General features: G+C 34.8%; 1 protein-coding gene across 1 annotated transcript in view; it reads left to right on the top strand.

The window, feature by feature from the left end:
- Window positions 1-26,890, top strand: part of LOC128549404 (uncharacterized) — a 502,205-nt gene that overhangs the window by 142,640 nt on the left and 332,675 nt on the right. The window lies entirely within an intron of this gene.

The raw sequence follows: 26,890 nt of genomic DNA, 5'->3' as shown, positions 1-26,890 counted from the left end.
ACCTTGAAAGCTCAGTGACCGTAACAAGTCCCATATCTGATTTCGTACAATGTATCTCTTTCTAATCTGGTTCGATTGTTCACATATTCAAGTATTCAAGAGAATGACTTAAATTCCTATGTATGGAATTTAGTATAACTTGATATAATGATACATATTATTACCAGGAATTGAGAGAAGGCCATTCCTTCTTCTTTTCCATAAATTTAAGGCAATAAACTAAAAAGCACAAGGACTGTAATTCTTCTTCTTTATAGATTTATTTATCTCCAAAATTGAACATAAACGTGCTGTAAGCAGTATTAAAAAGAATCAGTGATAAATACTTACCAACATAACCTTTTCTATCAAGGTTGTCAGTGATGGTATGAATCATATTTAGTGATAAAGTGTGAGAAGTTGGCGAGAAGTTCGACATTCGACATTGAACATTCGTTCTCAGAACGACATTAGACATTTGAAGCGTGAAGTTGGCAATAAGTTAAACTTTCGACATTGAACATTCGATTTCAGAACGACATTTGACATTCGATTTCAAAACGACATTGGACATTCGCATCTAGAACGACAATCGACATTCGATTTCAGAACGACATTGGACATTCGCATCTAGAACGACATTCGACATTCGATTTCAGAACGACATTCGACATTCACATCTAGAACGACATTCGACATTGGATACCAGAACGACATTGGACATTCGATTTCAGAACGACATTTACATTCCATACCAGAACGACATTGGACATTCGATATCAGAACGACATTCGACATTCGATACCAGATCTACATTCGACATTCGATTTCAGAACGACATTCGACATTCGATTTCAGAACGACATTGGACATTTGATACCAGATCTACATTCGACATAAGATTTCAGAACGACATTTGATATTCGATTTCAGAACGACATTGGACATTCGATATCAGAACAACATTGGACATTCGATTTCAGAACGACATTGGACATTCGATACCAGAACGACATTCGACATTCGATTTCAGAACGACATTCAAAATTCGATTTCAGAACGACACTCGACATTCGATGTCAGAACGACATTCGACATTCGATTTCAGAACGACATTCGACATTCGATTTCAGAACGACATTGGACATTCGATATCAGAACAACATTGGACATTCGATTTCAGAACGACATTGGACATTCGATACCAGAACGACATTCGACATTCGATTTCAGAACGACATTCAACATTCGATTTCAGAACGACACTCGACATTCGATGTCAGAACGACATTCGACATTCGATTTCAGAACGACATTCGACATTCGATACCCGAACGACATTGGACATTCGATACCAGAACGACATTGGACATTTGATACTACATTCGACATTCGATTTCAGAACGACATTCGACATTCGATACCAGAACGACATTGGACATTCGATTTCAGAACGACATTGGACATTTGATACCAGATCTACATTGGACATTCGATTTCAGAACGACATTGGACATTCGATACCAGAACGACATTGGACATTCGATTTCAGAACGACATTGGACATTTGATACCAAATCTACATTCGATACAAGATCTACATTCGACATTCGATTTCAGAACGACATTGGACATTCGATTTCAGAACGACATTGGATATTTGATGCCAGTTCTACATTCGACATTCGATTTCAGAACGACATTGGACATTCGATTTCAGAACGACATTGGACATTTGATACCAGATCGACATTGAACATTCGATTTCAGAATGACATTCGATACCAGAACGACATTGGACATTCGATTTCAGAACGACATTCGAGATTTAATACCAGATTGACAAGGATTGCTTGGTCGGTGTTTTCTACCTTGGCACCGATTCCTGAAAGTTTGCGAGTGCTCCTGAAAGTGTCGCTGACCATTCTAAATTATTGAAAAAGAAACATGGACTATTGTGACGATTTTTTTCTCACTTGGAACCGTTTCCTGAAAGTCTGCGAGTACTCCTGAAAGTGTCGCAGACCATTCTAAATTACTTAAAAAGAAACATGGACTATTGTGACGATGTTTTCTCCTTTGGAACCGTTTTCTGAAAGTCTGCGAGTGCTCCTGAAAGTGTCGTAGACCATTTTAAACGATTGAAAAAGAAACACGGACTATTGTGACGATATGTTCTACCTTGGCACCGTTTTTTGAAAGTCTGAGAGTCCTCCTGAAAGTGTTGCAGACCATTCTAAATGATTGAAAAAGAAATACGGACTATTGTGACGATGTTTTCTACATTGGCACCGATTCCTGAAAGTCTGAGAGTCCTCCTGAAAGTGTCGCAGACCATTCTAAATGATTGAAAAAGAAACATTGACTATTGTGACGATTATTTCTCCCTTGGAACCGATTCCTGAAAGTCTGCCAGTCCTCCTGAAATTGTCGCAGATCATTCTAAATGATTGAAAAAGAAACACGGACTATTGTGACGATGTTTTCTCCCTTGGCACCGTTTCCTACAAGTCTGCGAGTCCTTCTGAAAATGTCACAGACCGTTCTTAATGGGTTGAAATGATAGTTCTTCAGGGAGCATAACTCAAAGACCCATCGTGCAGATCCAAAAGGAACAAGAACTATCATTTCAACCTATTAAGAACGGTCTGTGACATTTTCAGGAGGACTCGCAGACTTTCAAGAACCGGTACCAAGAGAGATAACACTTACCAAGTAGTTCTTGTCTCTTTTCTAATCATTAAATATGGTCTGCGACACTTTCAGGAACACTCGTAGACTTTCAAGAATAGATGCCAAATGAGAAAACACCGTCCCATTAGCCTATGTATCAATTCAACCGATTATAAAAGGTCTGCGACACTTTCAGGAGGAATCTCAGACTTTCAGGAAACGGTGCCAAGGGAGAAAACATCGTCACAATAGTCCGTGTTTCTTTCTCAATCATTTAGAATGGTCAAAGACACTTTCAGGAGGACTCTCAGACTTTCAGGAAACGGTTCCAAGGGAGAAAAAACGTCTCTGGCTACCCAGAGATGCACGTGTCAAATGTCGAATGTCGTTCTGAAATAGAATGTTCAATGTCGATCTGAAATCGAATGTCGAATGTCGTTCTGGTATCGAATGTCGAATGTCGTTCTGAAATCGAATGTCGTTCTGAAATCGAATGTCCAATGTCGTTCTGAAATCGAATATTTAATGTCGTTTTGGTATCAAATGTTGAATGTTGTTCTGAAATCGAATGTCCAATGTCGTTCTGAAATCGAATGTTGAATGTAGATCTGGTATCAAATGTCCAATGTCGTTCTGAAATCGAATGTCGAATGTCGTTCTGGTATTGAAATGTCGAATGTCGTTCTGAAATCGAATGTCGTTCTGAAATCGAATGTCCAATGTCGTTCTGGTAACAAATGTCCAATGTCGTTCTGGTATCGAATGTCGAATGTCGTTCTGAAATCGAATGTCGAATGTTGTTCTGAAATCGAATGTTGAATGAAGATCTGGTATCAAATGTCGAATGTCGTTCTGAAATCGAATGTCGAATGTCGTTCTAGCATCGAATGTCGTTCTGAAATCGAATGTCGAATGTCGTTCTGATATCGAATGTCAAATGTCATTCTGAAATCGAATGTCGATTGTCGTTCTGAAATCGAATGTCCAATGTCGTTCTGAAATCGAATGTCCAATGTCGTTCTGCAATCGAATGTCCAATGTCGTTCTGGAATCGAATGTCCAATGTCGTTCTGGTATCGAATGTCGAATGTCGTTCTGAAATCGAATGTCCAATGTCGTTCTGAAATCGAATGTCGAATGTAGATCTGGTATCAAATGTCCGATGTCGTTCTAAAATCGAATGTCGAATGTCGTTCTAGTATTGAATGTCGAATGTCGTTCTGAAATCGAATGTCGAATGTCGTTCTGGTATCGAATGTCCAATGTCGATCTGAAATCGAATGTCCAATGTCGATCTGAAATCGAATGTCCAATGTCGTTCTGAAATCGAATGTCTAATGTAGTTCTGCAGTCGAATGTCCAATGTTGTTCTGGTATCGAATGTCGTTCTGAAATCGAATGTCCAATGTCGTTCTGAAATCGAATGTCCAATGTAGATCTGGTATCAAATGTCCGATGTCGTTCTAAAATCGAATGTCGAATGTCGTTCTAGTATTGAATGTCGAATGTCGTTCTGAAATCGAATGTCGAATGTCGTTCTGGTATCGAATGTCCAATGTCGATCTGAAATCGAATGTCCAATGTCGATCTGAAATCGAATGTCCAATGTCGTTCTGAAATCGAATGTCTAATGTAGTTCTGCAGTCGAATGTCCAATGTTGTTCTGGTATCGAAAGTCGAATGTCGTTCTGAAATCGAATGTCGAATGTCATTCTGAAATCGAATGTCCAATGTCGTTTGGTATCCAATGTCCAATGTCGTTCCGAGATCGAATGTTCAATGTCGAAAGTTTAACTTATTGCCAACTTCACGCTTCAAATGTCCAATGTCGTTCTGAGATCGAATGTTCAATGTCGAATGTCGAACTTCTCGCCAACTTCACACACTTTTAGTGATAGCTGTAGTCATCAATTAAAATGTATAAAATAATCTATTAAGGTTATAACTTTGATACCGCGTTCAGACTACGCTTTTAATCCTACATTTACTTGGGTTTATTTTTTAAACTCGTTTGCGTCCACACTGTATGTGGTGTAAAACGTGAATTATGTAAAGGTCAAGTGGTTGCTGCAATGTAGCATTAAAATTACCTCGGGAGGTGGTTTTAATACTATATTAAAAAGTAATACTACATTATTTTACAAGTGTGAACGCAAATGTGAGTTATAACTGGTTTTACAATCCCAAATCCCCAGGTCTTACCTATTGACGGAAGAATACCATGTGTTTCTCTTTTGTATCAAACAATTGATGCTATGGCTGGCAAAGGTAATTGGAGTGTTGATGAAGCAAAAACAGTAAATTGCAGTATGGAGTCATGCTGATGCTCAAAATTGACTATAGATGGAATGAACAGAATTTTTTAGATGAACACAGAAGTTTAAACATTAATGACTCCTTCTTGTTTCTATCAGCCCCCTTCTTTGTAACCTTTTTTGCTTATTGTAAAATATTTGTTTACTTCCAACATTGCATGTATATATTTAAACCACATTTCTTTGCCTAGTGTGGACGCAAACTAGATTATATTTTGATGGGTTTTAAATGTCAAATACCAATTATAACCAATTAGTGCCAGATAAAAATACAACCGATCTGCTAGTGTGAACACGGTATAACAACTAAGGATTTTTAAAATTCATTTAAACATATCTGTCATATCAATTATTCTTTTTACGTATAAAACGGCGTTTTTACAAAAACTATTTTATCTTGCCCGAAATCAGAAGTGACAGTGTTAGATATGACGAGTGAGTTGAATTTAAAAAGTTGAATTAACTTCTTTACACTGTCCGGAAAAGTTCTTAAACCTGTTAAGCTACTTATCTATTTTTTTGAGGAAGGTTGAAATTAATTAATTGCCAATATTGATGAAAGCTTGACTCAGTTGAAACTCAAGTTCCGATAGATCAATGGTAAATTACAATATCAAATAATTTAATTGGATAGAAGAATGCCACAGGTAGTGTAAACAATGTGATTATGGAATACATGTAAACAAAGGTTATATATAAACATTTAACATGGACTATCAAACTTCTGTGGTATACATTGACACAAAGGTAAGGTACAATTGTGGTCTATCAAACTGCTGAAATACACATTTTAACAATGATATTTTTAAGAAATTATAGACTAGCAAATTGCTTTGGCACATTTTCAGATTACAGATATCAATTCGTCATACTCAATGTTGTCATACCTTTCATAAGTAACAAACATTCACGGTACAGGGTAGCCTGGGAATCCAGTCTGACAATTTCACGGTACAGGGTAGCCTGGGAATCCAGTCTAACAATTTCACGGTACAGGGTAGCCTGGGAATCCAGTCTGACAATTTCACGGTACAGAGTAGCCTGGGAATCCAGTCTGACAATTTCACGGTACAGGGTAGCCTGGGAATCCAGTCTGAATTTCACGGTACAGGGTAGCCTGGGAATCCAGTCTGACAATTTCACGGTACATGGTAGCCTGGAAATCCAGTCTGGCAATTTCTAACTTTTATCTACCTGCAAATTGACAGCCTGGGGAAACCTGTTTTCCGACCGCAGCGCCACCTATATTACACCCGAAATATGCGGGTGTTTGATAAATTGATAAAGAACGATTACTTTTGAAAGCAATAATCCATGGCTAAGAATAGAAACGGAATTCTCACGGAAAAGACAGATGGGAATCGTGTACTTCCGAACATTTTCGGGCCATAGACAAATACAGTTTGTACCTTCCATAGCTTTTCCAGCAAGTTGTAAGAACATTTAAATATGTCAATATAACATTTATATAAACTTAAATTTGCGTCATAGCTATCAAGATGTTATATTAATGCAGACCTATTGAACTACGAAAATTACCTCGTTTTCGTTTCAAACAAACGCAAATATGATCACATGTTAATTAGGCTAATTATAGAAAATCGATAATCAGTAGTGACATGAAAACTCCTTCAGACTTTTTCGAATAGATTCTGGTTGTTTATTTCTTTACTTTTTGACAAAACTATAATATCTCTTAAGCCCAATTTAGGTTATGTAGCAAGAGACAATCAATTTGTCATGAAACAACTTCTGCACAGAATACGGGTCGAGCACGAAATAATTCAGATTAACTCTCGACAAATTATTACTGAGATCGAACTGGCAAAATTTGGATTTCTCCTAATGAGTTGCTCAGATACTGATAATGTTTCTCTTTTAAGCTATACATAAATTTCTTCTTACAAATTAAGAAATATGAGCATGGTATTCCCTATTTTGTTTTTTAAAATTAGAGAAAATTGCTTTATACTGACAGACATATTTGTGACTAAGTTTTTGAAGCTGTACGGTTTCTGTGAGATAACATATCTGTTAGATTTTACATTCTAACACGACCAGCGAATAACCTACATACATGTAGAGCAAAATCTATCTCGGGTTATTCTGCAATAAACCACTCGCGTGCAATGACGTCATCCGATCCAAGTGCGTAGCACGGTCGTAAAAAGTAGTTACTATTTCTTTCTAACACTGTTGATACTAGTATGTCGTGTTAGAATCGAAATAACAAGTTCCCAATTGTGATTTATCATAGAATAACCCTAGTTTTTCGTTCTTATGCGAAATGATATATCACTCAGGCCTATGGCCTTCGTGATATATTCTTACGCATAAGAACTCAAAACTCGGGTTATTCTACGATAAACCACTCTTGGGAACTTATTATTTCTTAAATAAATCATGCATACAAGCTATTGGTACCCTATGGTGACTAACAGCTTACAACTCATTACTGAGTTTCTCGTGTACAGTAATGAACAAGATTTCATTCTAATGATGGTTCAGGTATTTATACAGTTTGCAACTATATTCATCTGGCGGTAAAAAAAAATATTGTCCTGTACTTTAGAACATGTCACTGTTAACAGAGCCGATAATCGATATAAACTTCCCAACAGCGCCTTGTTCATTCCAAGATGATACCCGAATGTTTTTCATTGCTTACTTTGTCTTCGTCGTACAATAAAAACACACAAATAATGATACAGAGTTTCGATTCGGGGAAAATGTTTTGCTCATCCTTTTGGATTTCTTTTATATATATGTATGATATGACCTGTGATTATAGCCACAGCATGTAAAAGAAAGTAAATGCTAGCACATCCTCTTGAAGTAACTGCCATGTTTAAAAATTATACTGAAAAAGAAAATAAACTAAATTATCTCGGAATGTGACCGCCATTGGATTTTGGTAACTGTGTTTTAAGAACGTAGCATTCCTTTTTGAATATTCATCCTTCTTCCACTTTTCCCCTCCACCACTCCCTTTTTTCTACCTCTACCCCCTCCTTCCCCCACCTTTGTTCTATATTTTGCATACAGTTTAAATGTGCTTGTTGAAGTTTTGAAGCAACCGGTCAATAATATTTTTCCGTGAAGGCTACTTTTAGTTGTGGGCCTACTTTGCAAATGTGTGGCTCTATAGCCGTATTTTGGGTTCTCGGTGCTTCCAGAAAAACTACCCCTGCCTTTATCTTTTATATTATTTACATTGTAGAAAATATCAATTTTATTGTCCTAAAATATATTTTCTGACGTCAAAAGTTCTTCCATAAATTAAAGTAGCTTAATATCAAATTGGTCATACAAAACCATTTGTCGGGCTTAATTATGTAACATACATTGGCAATTTAAGGTAATAGAAGCGTAATAGAGTACCCCCTTTTAGAAGGGTATTCAATACCTATTTTACTGCAATTCTCAGGGGGGCATAGGTTCAAGCCCTACTGGGACCAATATTTTTCCTTATTTTCCCTTTTCCTAGTAAGATTTTACTTCTTTCAAGACTTTTAGTTGATTTATTGCACAAAAATGGGAAAAAAAATAATTTGATAAGCGATTTCTTGCTGTACAAAGTGAATTAAATACTTAAACAGAAGGGGTAGAGTTACACATCTTTAAAAATATTGAGTTACATGCGGTAAAAGTTCTCTATTTTGCTTTCACTCTTTAGATTACATATCGTGAAAGACATTAAGGTAGGTTTTACGTCTGCCCCAAGTTTACTTTTGAATGAAGTAAGCAAAATTCAAAACAAAAAAAAACAGGATTCGACCTTATTTTTAGCTCACCTGAGCCAAAGGCAGAGTAACACCAAACTTCACAGGAATGATGCTTGGGTGGCCCCCTTTCAAAATTGTTCAAAGAATTGAATTTAATGCAGAACTCTGGTTGCCATGGCAACCGAAAGGAAAAACTTTAAAAATCGTCTTGTCCAAAACCACAGGGCCTAGGGCTTTGATACCTTATGTGTAGCATCATCTAGTTTGTTCAAATTATCCCCCTAGGGTCAAATATGGCCCCGCCCCGGGGTCACATAGTTTACATGTATATAGACTTATATAGGGAAAACTTTGAAAATCTTCTTGTACAAAACCAGACGGCCTAGAGCTTTGATATTTGGTATGTAGCATCATCTAGTGGTCCTCTACCAAGATTGTTCAAATTATCCCCCTAGGGTCAAATATGGCCCCGCCCCGGGGGTCACATAGTTTATATAGACTTATATAGGGAAAACTTTGAAAATCTTCTTGTACAAAACCAGACGGCCTAGGGCTTTGATATTTGGTATGTAGCATCACCTAGTGGTCCTCTACCAAGATTGTTCAAATTATCCACCTAGGATCAAATATGGCCCCGCCCCGGGGGTCCCAAGTTTTACATAGACTTGTATAGGAAAAAAAGTTTAAAAATCTTCTTGTCTGAAACCACAAGACTTAGGCTTTTGATATTTTGTTTGTTGCATTGTCTTATGGTCCTCAACCAAAATTGTTCAAATTGTACCCCTTGGGTGAAAAGAGGCCCTGCCCTGGGGGTCCCATGTTTTATATAGACTTATATAGGAAAAAACTTTAAAAATCTTCTTGTCTGAAACCACACAACCTAGGCTTTTGATATTTGGTATGATGCATTGCCTAGTAGTCTTCTACCAAAATTGTTCAAATTATGCCCATGGGGTTAAAAGAGGCCCCGCCCCGGGGTCACTTAATTATTATATGAGTTATATAAGGAAAAAGTACTTAAAAATTATATGATCCTATTTCCAAGACTGTTTAATAATAATTACCAGATGACCCTAAGTAATGATGTCACTTGACTGTGACCTTGATCTGCTGACCTACTTTCTTGTTTTTTAAGATACAGCCTTGAAATTTGGATGACATGTACAGTTTTGCACACTGATCGTAAAACTGAATTTCATTTACAATGAATGTGACCTACTGACTTTCTTAATATTTTAGTATCAGTTTGACATTTGAAAGATGTAGCTCATATTACTCAGGTGAGCGAGCCAGAGTCATCATGACCCTCTTGTTTCAATGTTGAAGTTAGAAGTCTGTCCCATAAAATCCGTTTACTTGAGGCACCCTACAAAAATGATAATGACATTTTTTTGGCTTTATAATTGTTTACCACTAGTTTGATGTTTCTTTTATTAAAATTAATGGTAAAATGAGTTCTCTGCAAACGTTTTGGATAGTGGCCATCACTTTGAAATGTGTCTCTACTTGAGCTTGAGGAGATAGCATAAGTTATACAAAATTTATGTAGCCCGCCCGCTTAGCTCAGACTCGGAATTCTTACTCATACACAAGCGAGATATGCGGCTTCTTCTATCATTTATTTGCTGACAATCGTGTGTATCCCCATAAATGCCGTAAATGCCGATTCTCTACAATAAATTTAAAAACAGATATTCAAACAAACGTACAAGAAATTTATACAAAACAGCAGTCATACAAAAATTCAAAAATTACATCTAATAAAAATAATAAGTCAATTCTTTACTATAAAAATGGACGTTTTAAATAACAACAATATTTACTTTACGATACCAATTAATTCTGAATAAGAAAAATACAAAACCTTACCAACTTTGGTATCTCAAATAAATTTACTTAAACAAAGTAAATTTCATCCAAGCTCCTTAACTCACGTTTAAATTATAACAAAACTAACGGGCGGAAACGACGTCAGACGTATACTGGACGTCACGTACAAATTGACGCCAAACGTCACATTTAGTGCCATGAATAAAACAATAGATAAAATTTAAAATTCAGAACGTCACGGTTCTTACAGTCCCTGTCATGAAATTACTTAAATTTCATCAAATACATGTACTTTTGTTAGCAACTCTTACAAATAAAACATGTCTATATACTGATTCATAAAAACAATATTCTTATTGCTAATTAAAATTCAATTAGCGTTACATGTGTCTTTATACATGTGGATACAGCTTACAGTAGAAGCCTAAAGTTTAATAGATATAAACAAAAATGTTATTGTTTTACAAGTCACAATTATCTGAATACCTACTTAATAGTATATACGTAAAGCGTAATCCGAGTTATTAGAGAGTTTGAGATTTCAACCTTCACCTTCCCCTTCAACGTCTCTTGCGAAGTTAACGTATGAAGTTGAAGTTCGATTAAAATTCCTTGAGATTTCAAACATTAGAATGGACCTTACTTCTTTTAATCCGCCCATTCAATTTATCCGTAATTATGATCGTTTTTTTTCGTGCATTTTGATACCAATTGTCCGAAAGGGCAGTAATTTTACAAGAGGTTTTAAAAATAAAAATTAAATAATAAAAAAAAACCCATTTCAATTAATATAATCATCACATGGATATTAGAGCGATTACCTACAAAAAACAACGAAAAACAAAAAACAAAAACAAAAACGATAAACAATGTGAACATTGTAAAAACTCGTTAGTGTTGCTCCAAACATTTAGGTTTTATATAAAATTATGTCAGTATAGTCAGTATACAATGCACGATTGTAAATCATACACGAGAGGAAATAATGATTATTACATACCAAAAATTATTTTCCATTGGGTTTCAATGGACCGCGATCGTGCAATATTTTTCCATATCATGACGTTGAACACTTTCATATCGGACTAGTCCCAATCCGTGACTCTAGTTACCTCCCCTGACGGTCCGTCCATTGCGAATCTCGTTTCTTTAGATTTTTGTTGCTATTGTGTGTTTGTTTAATTTGTAATTTATGTAACATTTTGTTTACTTTTACACTTTGATTAATCTGACCTATTAGACACTGGCACGTAGTAATTTATCAGACTGAAATGAAATGAAAGTTATAATTACGTCATGAGTTGGACTAATATAGGACGTGGAATGTTTTCTTAACGTTGTAATGGAAAGAATCGCTTGACGTCCATGGCGTCCACGCGCACGTTGCGACAACAAGTTGACGTCATTTTCGCGGAAAATATTAATGCGCGTCAGTTTGATTTGTTTATTGCGTTTTCGGAGATTTTTTTTCCGTATTTTGTCCTGTCTTTCGTGACAGAACGATAATTTAGATATAAATTAATCATTAGTGGATGTGTAATAAAAAGGTTATCAACTTTGTATGTGGATACATGCACTCGTTCTTTCGCGGACAATATTGCGCTCCTAAAGTCGCGCAGTATTACCGCTGCAGAACTCGTGCAATTATCCACATACAAAATTAATAACCTATAATGATCATATCAAAGTGATAATATCACTCTGTATGACTCTGTATAATGCCAAACTCTCACACAGCACAATATGATTTTAATATACTATTTTATAAGTAAAGCATCTGCGGATCCAGGACTTTTGGTTAGAGGGACACCAACATTAAACAGGGGGTCACCCATTTCAGGGTGGGGGAGGGGGAAGGTGGAGGGGGGTAGGAGTAGGGTAGGGTAGGATCACACCGAGTTTCAAGACCGACTTTCTTTGTAAAATGTAAGAATGTCCCTCTGCCAGGCTCTGGTTCCGTGCATTTAAAGAATGGAGTTATCCCATACGGCTAACAGGAAACGTCTCTCATCATGATATCATAGATCTGAAATTGTCTGATACTTCAAAAGAATTTTCCGTCTTACTAGTACCATTTAATGTTTATAACTAAAACGCAATTGTCGTATTAAGTGTCCCACAGAAACAGATTGATTTTATTTGGATGTGAAAATAAAATGTTCCACCAAATGATAATCGCGCGTAATTATTTATTTTTCAAGTAAAATGACTGTCATGTCATGTGCCTCCATCCAGATTTCAATCTTTGATGCCGAGTATGTGGACAGAGTAGATGTAAAAAGAATGAAGTTTCGATTTTCGTGATATCACATCTTCGGACGTTCAAAACTTCACTTCATACGACAAAAAGGCCCATCTGGTATAATCGATACCGCCTGGGGACACAAAGTTGCCGTAGAAGTTAAAGTTTGAACAAAATCTCTAAGTTTCTCAAAATCAGTTGATAACTTCATACTTCCAGGTTCAATTCAATGTATTTAGTTAAAATCATTAGCCATACAAAACTTCATTATTCTTATACCTATTGATAGTGTTTCGCATCAAATTTAGTCTAATTATATATATGGATAATCAAATAACTTAATAAGCAGAAATCCTGAAACTAAGCTTTTTATTTCGCATAGTAATAAAGAGAAGTCTTAGGTTTACGTGATATTACATGGAAAACTTTAGTAGCAACGTGTGATATAAATAAAATACACGCATGTCGGTGACGTTTTACCCAAAATATATATGAGAGACGTTGAAGGGGAAGGCGAAGTTTGAAATCTCAAACTCTCTATTGACTGTAAACATTACTGTGAACTCTCTAACAGACATAGTCTAGTAATAGGTTTAACTGATTCTGAATTGCGAGTCCTTACCACACAGCTACGTACATGCCCATCCCGACCAATATATAGTTTGGTAACTCTGCCTAGCGGCCACTGTCCTCTTGGTACGTTGTAATCAGCAACAAGTACGACACCGCCTTCACGCGTTTGACTCTCTGTCATGGTCATACATGTATAAAACTCTAAAATTATTTAATTTTGGTGAAAATTTCATCAAGTGGATTAAGCTTTTCTACAATGATATTCAATCCTGTATTATTATAAACGTTCATCTTTCAGATTGGTTCCATATTCACCGTGGATGTCGTCAGGGGGACCCGCTGTCCCCTTATATTTTTATACTCTATGCTGAAGTCCTTTCAATTATGCTAAAACAAAACCCAAGAATAAATGGCATTAATCTTAATAATTCTGAATTTCTACTGTCACAATATGCAGATGACACAACTTTACTATTAGATGGAAGTGAAGTATCTCTCAGAAACACAATGCTAACATTAAACTCCTATGCCAAAATTTCTGGATTATGTTTTAATGTGGAAAAAACAAAAGCTGTTTGGATAGGAGCAATGAAAAATAGTCTTTAAGATTATGTACTGATTTGGGTCTACGTTGGGAACAAGAACAATTTAAGCTACTGGGTGTAACCTTTACACTAAATCTGAATAATATTGTTATTGCAAACTATAATTCAAAAATAGAGGAAATTAAAAACTTATTAACACAATGGTCTAAAAGAATGATCACACCAATAGGCAAGAACATAGCTATTTAGACGTTAGCTATGTCAAAATTGAATCTACTAATCTTAAGTTTACCAAACCCAAACATAGAGATAACTAAATCAATACAAAACCTATTTTATAAGTTTCTGTGGAATTCTGGACCTGATAGGATAAAGAGAACAGTCATAAAACAATCTTATGATTATGGTGGCATTAGAGTGGTGAACTTAGAAACCTTTATGACATCTCTTAAAATTACATGGCTTAGAAGGTACCAGACCTATAATACTAAATACTTTAACTTTATCAGACAGATATATCCATTTTTTACTACATTTCACAGTTTTGGTGCTGACTTTTTAAAAAACAAACTACATAATATGAAAAATGCTTTTGGAAAGACGTTTTCCAGGGATATATAAAACTCAGCATGCAATATCCAAAATCATGGAAAGATTTCTGTGTTTTACCAGTTTGGCATAATAGTATGTTTAAAATAGGAGGAGCAAGTTACTATTTTTCGAGATTCTTTAAAAAGGGAGTAAAATTGGTGAATGGCTTCCTGGATAGAAATGGAAGTCTGTTATCGTACAACAGTTTTATAAATTTATATAATATTCAAACTAACTTTCTTCAGTACCAAAGTATAGTTGAATCTATTAGGAAATTTTTAGATATTAAGACTTCCTCATATTGCCGTCAAAGAGCAAAATCCTCTGCAACCATTACCAATAAAAATCATTCAGAGTGCAAAAAAAGGTTGTAGGTGTATTTATGACTTTTTGTTAAACTTTCATAAGTTACCAGATTCAAGTAGAAAATGGAGAGACAAATTAAATTTAAATGCTGATTTCAATTGGAAGTTTAGATATAAATCTCCATTTGCAATAACAAAGGACCCAAAACTTCAGTGGTTTCAGTTCAAAATAAATCACAGAATTATTGGCACAAACTATTTATTAGAAAAAATGAGGAAAAGAAATGATAATCTCTGTACTCTATGTCACAATCACTCAGAAACCATAGAACATCTATTTGCAGACTGCCAAATTTCATTAACATTTTGGGAAGAAGTTAAAAGATGGATAAAAAGAAAATGTCCTTATGCAGATATTGACTGGTCAATATCAGATATTTTATTAGGTAATTCAAATTTCAGTGCAGCTACTCTATTATTAATTCTGCTTGGAAAATACACTATTTATCAAAGTAAATGTAAGGAGGCGGTTCCTTCCTTACAAATGTTTATTAATAGTTTAAGAATACATTTGAAAACTGAGAAGTATGTTGCTAAAAAAAACCCAAAACATGAATAGCTTTGATAGAAAATGGAAAAGTTTTAGGACTCTATTTGTAGATGGTGAAGTGTAACACGTGGGTCTGGGGCTTCATAGTGACTGCGCCTGTTGTCTTTTTTTTTTTTTATTCTTTGTTCTGTTTTTATTTCTCAGTAAAAAATTAACTTAGGTCTGAATTACATGCTATCTATGAAACATTTTAGCTTTTCATTAATGGATATTTTTACTGACTCTTTTCCATTCTGACCTTGTACCTTTTAAACTGTATTTTTTTCTCTCTTTTTTTCACATGTAACTTGTTGAATAAGTTATTTTAGAGAAGATATGCAACTCTGCAATCTCCACAGAAAAGTATCTGTTAGAGTTTTCTCCCCTAGATCAATACCATGTTAATGATAAGAAAAACCTTGCAGCTAAACTAAGCAAGGTAACTATGTATGCTTATTAAGCCGCTAATTTATTGTGTGTAATTGGATTTCTGGAACCTACTTGTCATCTTGTCCTTGTTATTTTCGTACTCTTTTCTTTTTCTTTCGAGCAAGGATAACAAATTATAATACATCTATTAATGATATTAATGTAGACCCAAACATTGCAAGTTAAGTTTATTTACTGATAAGTTACTCAAATAGCATTTGAAAAACTATCTGATCATGTGCACGGTCTTTTCACTGTTAATATATTACTAGTCTATCTTTTTAGAATAGTCTCCATCCGGAACACAAGGTGTTATAACTTGATGATAATGAACAATGTATATCATTTCTTTTTTTGCATAGACACGTACACTTTCCAAAATTCTTGTTTATGTAGGTAGATTTATTTCTCCAACTACGCTTGATATTCTATGTAAATATCTTTTGTGGCACATAAAATCAATAAATCAATGTTTGTGATGAATGTATGATACTTTGGATGTGGAAATGGAAATAAATTATAAAAAAAAATTACTTTAACAAAGTAAATTTCATCCAAGCTCCTTAACGTTTAAATTATAACAAAACTAACGGGCGGAAACGACGTCAGACGTATACTGGACGTCACGTACAAGTTGACGCCAAACGTCACATTTAGTGCCATGAATAAAACAATAAATAAAATTTAATATTCAGAACGTCACGGTTCTTACAGGTAGAGCGTCGGTCTACGGATTGTGGGGTCGTGAGTTCGATCCTCCGGCGGGGCGTATGTTCTCCGTGACTATTTGATAAACGACATTGTGTCTGAAATCATTAGTCCTCCACCTCTGATTCATGTAGGGAAGTTGGCAGTTACTTGCGGAGAACAGGTTTGTACTGGTACAGAATCCAGTAACACTGGTTAGGTTAGCTGCACGCCGTTACATGACTGAAATACTGTTGAAAAACGGCGTTAAACCCAAAACAAACAAACAAACAAAATTTATAAAAAAACGGTACGGTAAAAGTTGTTGAAAATGGCAAAAAAATAGTGCGAAACACGGTCACCTTTAAGAATATACCAAGCAAATGCCATTTTGTAAACATTACTATTAGGTATCACCTTAAAAAAAACTTTTCCCACGACTCCCAATTATAAGATTGGTATTCATGTTATCAAAATGAATGTCTAGACATCTTTCTTAACCTACACCGATTCTAAGCGCCAAATATTCTCTTCCTTAATGTTAAAAAAAGAAACCCACAACTCTCTCTCTCTCTCTCTCTCTCTCTCTCTCTCATCTTAAATTATCTAAATTCAAATCTTTGTTATAGAACTTAAACTATACTTATTTTAACATAACACTGAAAAGTTTGATACAGGTTAGTAATGTTATGTATGTGTGTGTTTTTTAGTTATTGTATGCAGTTAATGCATACTAAAGCAGCCGGCATTGTTTTTAGCTCACCTGTCACATAGTGACAAGGTGAGCTTTTGTGATCACCCTTCGTCCGTCGTCCGTCGTCTGTGCGTGCGTCCGTGCATGCGTCCGTCAACTATTTCTTGTCTGCGCGATAGTGGTTTCATTTATGATTTTATTTTAACCAAACTTGCACACAACTTGTATCACCATAAGATCTCGGTTCCTTTCTTGAACTGGCCAGATCCCATTATGGGTTCCAGAGTTATGGCCCCTGAAAGGGCCAAAATTAGCTATTTTGACCTTGTCTGCATAATAGCAGCTTTATTTATGATTTGATTTTAACCAAACTTGCACACAACTTGTATCACCATAAGATGTTGGTTCCCTTTTTGAACTGGTCAGATTCCATTACGGGTTCCAGAGTTATGGCCCCTGAAAAGGCCAGAATTAGCTATTTTTACCCTGTCTGCACTATAGCAACTTCATTTATGATTTTATTTTAACCAAACTTGCACACAACTTGTATCACTATAAGATCTTGGTTCTTTTCTTGAACTGGCCAGATTCCATTATGGGTTCTAGAGTTATAGCCCCTGATACGGCCGGAATTAGCTATCTTGACATTGTCTGCACAATAGCAGCTTCATTTATGATTTGAATTTAATCAAACTTGCATAAAACTTGTGTTACCATAAGATCTCGGTTCCTTTCTTGAACCGGCCACATCCCATAATGGGTTCCAGAGTTATGGCCCCTGAAAGGGCCAAAATTAGCTATTTTGACCTTGTCTGCACAATAGCAGCTTCATTTATGATTTGATTTTAACCAAACTTGCACACAACTTGTATCACCACAAGATTTTGCTTCCTTTCTTGAACTGGCGAGATTTCTTCATGGGTTCCAGAGTTATGGCCCCTTAAAGGTCCAAAATTGACTATTTTGGCTTTTGCAGCCATATAAAGACTTCATTTATGGTTTTAATTTGATACAAACTTCCAAAATATCTTCAACAACAATAAATCTTGGATTCCATGACAAATCAGATCCAATCGTAGGTTCCAGAGTTATTTTATATCTGATTACATCCCCTGATTGTAATCAAAATGAATTTATATCAATAGGTACTTATAGGACTTATTTGAAATTTCATTATTTTTATTATTTGGACTGAGACAATCAGGGTAGATAACTATGGACTGATTTTATGTCAAATTAACTCCCTTTATTTCAAATTAAAATGGATATATCTCCATAACTAATGAAGATACTGATCTGAAATTTCATTTATGTCAACAGATTTATTTTGCAGATCATTCTTTTGTTCACTTACAATATATATATTTTTTTAATTACTTCCCTTTTACGTTACTATAAATAGCTTATTTTTAGTAACTTTTTTATTATTGGCCGTAGGGAAAAACCGAGACCACTTTTCTGTGGTACAACATGGATGGTATCTCCAATATTAAGGTGCATTTTGACATATCTGTACCTAGTAAGAATTTTTTTTCTTTTCGGTTAAATTTCTTCCCTTTGTTGTTCCTGTCCTTTGGACTTAGATATTTTTTCTGAGGACCTTCTTGTCCTCAAGTGCAATGATAACAGGTGAGCGATATAGGGCCATAATGGCCCTCTTGTCTATATTTCCTAAGCCCGTATTTTGCCTATGATGCATATAATTCTAATAGACATGATGAATCAATTATTATGTACGAGTCTGTCTCTTTTTCTAGACCTTGATTGCAGACGGCTGATTTTTTTTTTTTTTTTCGTTTATTCTTTTTTCCAGATAAACACCTCAGATCGCAGACAGAGCAAGACTATGAAGAACGAAAAACTCGTAAGTAACACAGTTGATATGTTCACTACAATATTTCTTCTTGCCTTATAAATGTTTGTATTGAATAGTGTAGAATTATATGAGAACATACAAAATAGATTCATTAATATTTACTTAAACAGCAAACTTCTTTACTTGAAAACACTTTTTAGAGAGATGTCAGTATAAAGGAGATGACTTTTCATTCACAAAGACTGTAAGGTGTAATCAACTTTTGACCATTGCTGATGAGATATCTACACATTTTTAAAGTTTGTTATTCAATGCATGTTAAGCATGTTAGAAATTATCTTTGTTGTATCATTGTCCCCAAAACTACCACTTACAAACAGACCATATAGCAATTATTAGTGAAATAATGCTTTCACATGAACTTGTCAACCAATTAAGCAGGCAAAAATATATTTCGCTAACCGAAGATACGACGGTATTCTCATATAAATTTGAAAGTTTATTGCAAACAAACTGTTATTATTTATGTCTAGTATAAAATATATGGATTGGAAATGATTAAAATTAAAATTTCAAAAAGAAAAATACCTGGCATAGCAATCAATATCACATATCCCTAAATACACGCTTGTGGGTATCGATTTTTGTATTTTTTATATTTATTTCCGTACACTAATGTATATTCCGTAAGAGATTTCGGCGTTCTCTGGCTGGTTGTTCGAATAAACTACAGTGCAACCTCTGTAGATCAACACCCTTTGGGAGGTACAAATATTGACTGTTATGTAGAGGTTGTTGTTCTGGAGAGGGAAATTCGATAGCATATTTCAGCTTAGGGAAATTTTGATGATGTTGTTATAGAGGGGTTTTTGCTTAAGAGAGGGTCCCTCTAGACATCACGTGTCTATTACCTTAATCACGCAGATGGCGCTACTTGCCCCACAAGAAACTGCTCCAAGATGCACTCATTTGTCATCTTGTTTTAGGGTAACCCTACTTGAACTGAACTGGTCCAATGACAAATGTTTCGATTATAACTACTGTAACTGTTTAATGTCATACTTAACTTATATTGTGTGTTCAGTTTGCATTGTTATATACATGTGTATCAATATTTGAACGAGTCAACTACAGTTGAGTTGGACAGCAACAATAAAAGCAAATGCTTATATTTTTTCAGTCAGGTTACAATATAGAAATAACACACGTCTCCTTTATTTTTCGTTGGTGCCCAAGCCCGTAAATTTTTCAATCAGACAAATATCTTATAACTAACGCTTCAAAAAGAATTCTGCAAGAGAAAATACTTTATATTCGAAAATATGTTATATAAAATAGTAATATCGATAAAATTGCATTACAAATTTTTTTAGAAATGTTTTAAAATGATATTGAACCCGTGGTAATGTGTGCGGAAGTCAGAAAACTTTCTACTTTGCCACCGTGTCGTCGGCTAATGAAAAAATTTAGATTTGTAAAAAACATTTTTCATAATACAAAAATTGCATAAACTAAGAAAACGCCCGAAAATATTGGCGAAAATTTATTTGTGCCAGGTCGAAACATACGGACAATATAAATATATATCTATGTAACAAAATGCCTAACTGTTCATAATTTTTTCATCAATTATTTCTTGACATTTGTATGGCATAAAAAAATACGTTCACATTAGGCAGGCACTAAGATGATTTATTTGCATGTTGTAGATGTGTAAGATGACTCTCGTACTGTTAAAATTGAACATATGCGTAAATTCTAAGCTACTGTGATAAAATAATGCTTTAAACAAAAGTAAGTCGTTTTATTTCATTCTACTATTGAAGGATATGGTATGCGAGAAATAAATTGTATCACTGTTCGGATAGCTATTTTGTGGAAACAATGAACATTCTTTTAATATTTTCCATTGCTGAAACACTTCCTTCCATAATATGAATTTGTCAGGATACGGAAGTAAGTTTATCAGGTTTTTACCATTTCTGAAAATGTAACAAGTTTATTCTTCATTTTTCTTAGTTTGCTGCTTTGTATAAGATAAAGTTAATGATTCTTTTTACATGTACAAAGACATTAGCAATATTATATTTATATAACTCATTCTGACATAGTCAGCAATAGTCACATGACATCATGATGTTTTCCTATTCGAGATGATTCGCACTTAAAATCATTATTGATATGTAAATGAGACAAAGGGGTACGTAGGATTTGGGCCAATTTTGGCCCCCACCAAAATGATGATAAAACATGTGCCGTTTTTTACCAAAATGCATGTATTTTCCAAAAATAAACATTAAAATCTGCAAGGACAATAGTTTATGGAAAATCTAATGTTCACCTTATATGCTGTACTGAAAGAAAGCATTAGCGTATCTTGGGGGTATACTTCAATAAGTTGGAAAAAACAAAATAATAAATGATTACTGTTACAAATGTTTGATTAAATATGAATGTAAACACATCAGGCTATTCAAACATACAAAAGCCGGTAACAGAATTGTCATAGAAACGGTCTTAACTAAGGGAAATAACTCTTTGGAATCCTGAAACTAAAAATTTCTTAAAAAATCAATATTTTATTGTTTTAATTTTGTTAATGTTTCAAAGTATGATTTAAAATCATGTGCAGAGGTAGAATTCTTCGCCTGGTATATTTATGAGTATAAAATGTGTACTTTTACTGTTGGTTGCCATGGCAACAGGGCTAAAATTTAGCATTTTTTAACTTTTTGCATGTTATAGCCTCAATATTTTGATGTTTGTACATTTAATGGACTTATCACTGTTACAACTGACATTTCATAATGCTCCTGTAAAGAAAGCAGAAATGGGCCTTTCAGTTGCCATGGCAACGAGGCTAAAATTTAGCATTTTTTAACTTTTTGCATGTTATGACTTAAATATTTTGATGTTTGGATATTTAATGGACTTATCACTGTTACAATTGACATTTCATAATGCTCATGTAAAGAAAGCAGAAAAGAGCCTTTCAGTTGCCATGGCAACAAGGCTAAAATTTAGCATTTTTTAACTTTGTGCATGTTATGACTTAAATATTTTGATGTTTGGATATTTAATGGACTTATCACTGTTACAATTGACAGCTCATAATGCTCATGTAAAGAAAGCGGAAAAGAGCCTTTCAGTTGCCATGGTAACAGGTCATTTGGTAATCTGTTTAATAATGTTTCCTTAGGATAAGTAAGTTTTCATTATTTGTTGTCACAACTTTTAAAATTATAAATCTGTTAGCAGTAATGAAATGGATTTAATGAACTTACATTGTTTTGCATGCGAAAAAAAAGTATAAAAATATTTCATTGCCATGGCAACAAAAGTGAAAATGTATGTTTCAAAGGATAGAGTACGTTTACTGGAGGAAAATAAGTAGAGACTGCACAATTTCGAAGAGGGCCAATTTAAGAGCTGGTCTAATAGCAATGGCAACAGAAACTAGATTAGTGTCCATAGGAACAGGTACCCCCACTCCTGCCACTGTAACATGGTTTAATGACTCGGGTTAAACAATTTTTAAGATGTTTGCAATACAAACTTTCAAGAACCTTATGTGTATTTTTCGCTTAATTGGCCATAACTCTGGCCTAGATGAGTAAAATCCTAAAGAGAACACTTCATAAGCTATAAAACAATCCTGTAATGTTTTATGATCCTAGGTCAAGTACATTTTAACATACATGTTTCACAAACTTTTTTTTTTTTGAGTAAGTCTGGACAAGAAGTCTGGTCTTGTGTAGTGAAATAATGACTGTAGGTAAATATCTTCGGAGGTAAGTGCGACAAAACATTAAAATGACAATTTTTTCCTAGGTCAGGGGCCATAACTCCTACAATACTGAATGAATCAGGACGCGAAACCCCAGGTGTACAACTGCACATGCTGACCAACATTCCTGTAAACTGGTGACTCTAGGTCAAATACTTTTGGAGATACGCGAGACACAACATTAAAATGACCAATTTTTAACTAAGTCAGGGGTCATAACTCCTACACGACTGAATGAATCCGGATGCGAAACCCCAGATGCACAACTGCACATGCTGACCTACATTCCTGTAAACTTTGGTGACTAGGTCAAATCCTTTTGGAGCTACGCACGACAACATTAAAATGACCAATTTTGTACTAGGTCAGGGGCCATAACTCCTACATGACTGAATGAATCCAGACGCGAAACCCCAGGTGCACAATTGCACATGCTGACCAACATTCCTGTGAAGTTTTGTGACTCTACGTCAAATACTTTTGGAGCTAGGCACGACACAACACTAAAATGACCAATTTTTACATAGTCAGGGGGCATAACTCCTACATGAGTGAATGAATCCGGACGAAAATCCCCAGGTGCACAACTACACATGCTGACCAACATTCCTGTAAAGTTTTGTGACTCTACATCAAATACTTTTGGAACTAGGCGCGACACAACATTCTCGGAAGGACGGACGGACAAGAGCAAATCTATATGCCCCCACCACTCATGGGGGGCACAAAAGGACTTCGGACACTATCATATGCTTTTAGCCTACATTTTGAATGCAAAATTCTCCATAAGTATTTAAACAATACCCAAATCGTTTCAAGTCAATGATAAACCAATGTGTTAGTTAACTTATTACAGCAGAAACTGTTTTTTATCTGTTCCTATCAAGATGTTTTTCTTATTTTATGTGGGCCAGGATATATTTTCTTGAAAAAATAAAATGTTTAATTTCCGTAAAAATGTAATGTCATCACTTTACGGAAGTTTTAGATATATGAATTCCAGTCGAAAAAAGTGACAAAATCTGTTTATTTAAGAACAAAATAACATTTTAAAATTAAAATCCTACAAATAAATAAAAAAGCGAGCGATATTTTTGCAAACAACCTGTACTTGATTTATCTATTCACTGTTCGTAATGTAAAGTTATTGATGCATTACATGTATGAATAGATATACATGTATAAGTGACCGGTCAGTTTTATTACAGTGGTTCAGGTAGTTATTTAAGTACATGTACATGTCTGTATAGCTGTGTTATAAGTGATGTCAGGTATTTGTGTGCTGTATAATATTAATACTACGAAAAGGCAGTCATCTTATCAAGCCGTAGGGTGGGTTCTTGCTTGGAATAAGTACCAGTGGCACAGATAATATTTGAGCCGCGCCATGAGAAAACCAACATAGTGCAATTGCGACCAGCATGTATCCAGACCAGCCTGTGCATCTGTGCAGTCTAGTCACGGATCTATGCTGTCCGCTAACGGTTTCTCTAATTCCAATAGGCTTTGAAACCGAACAGCATGGATCCTGACCAGAGTGCGCAGATGCGCAGGCTGGTCTGGATCCATGCTAGTCGCAAAATACTATGTTGGTTTTCTCATGGCACGGCTCATTTGGCTTAAACATTTAATAAAAATGTATCCGAAATGACAGTTCTTTGTGGGAATTGCCTAAGGAAGCTGTATTGGAAAAAGTTAAATCGGGATAAGTCTGACAACAGCCCATTTAAAGATAATGTTGTCTAATCAGGGCAGAAGTTGTGAGCAAACCACATTCGAAATGTATCATTTCTAGGGCTAAAGTAGAAGCAGGTCGATGCATAAAAATTCCACCTGAAACTCGGCTGGACCTTTCAGTTCGTTTTCGCGTCTGGCCGTATTTGTATATGTCATCTGCATGGAACGCGACTTGACACATCACTTTCGTGGCATCACAATGAATGTGAAACCGTCACTGTCATGACCTGCCAAGAAGCTACTGTTCTGGACCTATGCATCACAGACATATCAATAACAAGCGTTATTTCTGTTTGATGGACTATAGTCAGGATCAGATTATCTGCTGTGTACATATTGACTCTTTTTTGTGGTGTTTAGTCCGTCGCAAAGAACAATACTCAATTCAGTTTTCACAGAAGGGAGAACATGAAGTAATGAATCCGTGTGACATTTAGTTCGTGTCTAAAAGAAATAAATATAAACGCACAGAAGAAGATGAAAAAAATTAAGAAATGAAAAATATATAAAAATACAAAAAATAATAAAAAACAAAATGGAAAACAAATAACATCCTCATCGCTAATGGCTGGCGTGCACGTCGCGAGGAGGGCATGCAGAAGATTAGCTGGTGTGTTGCTAGTATTTTACAGCACACAATTGCCAATCTACTGCAACAAACAACCAGGATAAGCCAATGAAAATTTAACCCAACGAATAATATTCACAGTAGTTGCTTCTCTCACTACTATACATGTATAAAATGCCTATGTGTACCCTTTCAAACATTTGCATAGTATTTGAGTTACAAACAGATGTAAAAATATGTGACAATCTAATTATTAAACATGAATGTAAAAAGTATTGGTTACTTTACATTTAGGAACACCCTGTAGTTATATTTTTTGTTTAAAAGTACTGTTCCACCCCTTGCATCAACACAATAGTCACGGAAAATGTGTATAATTAATATCTACATGTGCTGGCCAAATATGGTTTTGATGCACGGGTGGGAACAAAGTTGTATAAAACAAAATAGCTTTTATATGTATAATAACAGGGTACGTAATTCTATTTAGAGCAAAACGCACCGTTTTATGAAACAAATATTGAAAATTTGACTTTAAGAAATAATCTCAAATATGTATTTTGATGGTGTATATAATTAAATACTTATTTCTTAGTGGTTTATTTTTCACTCTTGGAGTAGGCAAATTCATATAGAAAGTGTCCGAAGTCCTTATATGTCTCCCATGATGGCCTGTCAGTGGTGACTGGGCATGTAACTTGCATTTATTTTCAGTATGGTTTGAATTTGAACTTTGACCTATTTGCCAAACACTATAGTGGTCATCTACTGAACATAGGCATTCATGCTATAATGCTGGATGATTATAATAAGTGAGTGTTCTCAAGCTTACATAACCTGAATCAGTTGTTTATCTAATTGTCAGTGACCTTTAACTTTTATCTACTGACCCAAAATTATTCATCTGTTATGATTTAAGGGCAAAATTATCATTCAGCTTTCCATAATAAAATATTTCAGTCTTAGGGTCACTGTGATATTGACATTTCACTTACCAGCCCCTTAAAATAAGAGATCATCTACTAAACTACAATGAATTTTGACAATCATAAGCTAAAGCATTCTGCTATTTTTGATCAGTTACTGCTTTCAGTCTTCTCCATATTTTGTGTGTAATCATAAATTCCATTTATTGCCTTCCCTTTCCAGTTATTGAAGGCCAAACATGAGATATGACCAAATGCTAACTATTACTTAGAAAATGAATGCAATGCATTTTCAGTTGTATACACAACTGACATTAGAATTCATATAATTGTGATACTTGGCTATCTTATATGAAGTTAAAGAAAGGAAATATGGAGCTAGTTCCAATCATAATTATGCAGCTTTTTTTCTCATAACAAATCACCATTCAAAAAAATATATGTTTATCATATAGCTGCATCATACCTAATCAATATTATTGCCAGTAAGTATTTATTAATTTATATTTGTAAGGCCATACTATATTAATTGTTAGATTATCATCCACTCACACTATATTTATGCATCCCCTTAATATTTTTAGTTTCCAAGATCATCCATGGAATATTTCTATAAAGAATGTTATAAATTATTAACTTTCAGTTATTATTGCTTTTAATCAAATCCATTTGACAAAAATAACTATTATAATTATGTCATTTTTTCTCTTTAAAACCTCATTAAAGCAAAAATAAAATATCTGATCTGAAATCTTGTGAAGAAAATTTAATCTAGCAATTAATTTATGATGGCCCCAGATACAAGTTAGGAAAACTATACAATGTTATGTATTTTCTACTATTCCATGAACTTGTGAAAAGTAACTGCCTATCTTTTCA

Source organism: Mercenaria mercenaria, chromosome 16 (assembly GCF_021730395.1).
Source record: "Mercenaria mercenaria strain notata chromosome 16, MADL_Memer_1, whole genome shotgun sequence".
Taxonomy (NCBI): domain Eukaryota; kingdom Metazoa; phylum Mollusca; class Bivalvia; order Venerida; family Veneridae; genus Mercenaria; species Mercenaria mercenaria.
This window is presented reverse-complemented; position numbering and strand designations above follow the sequence as displayed.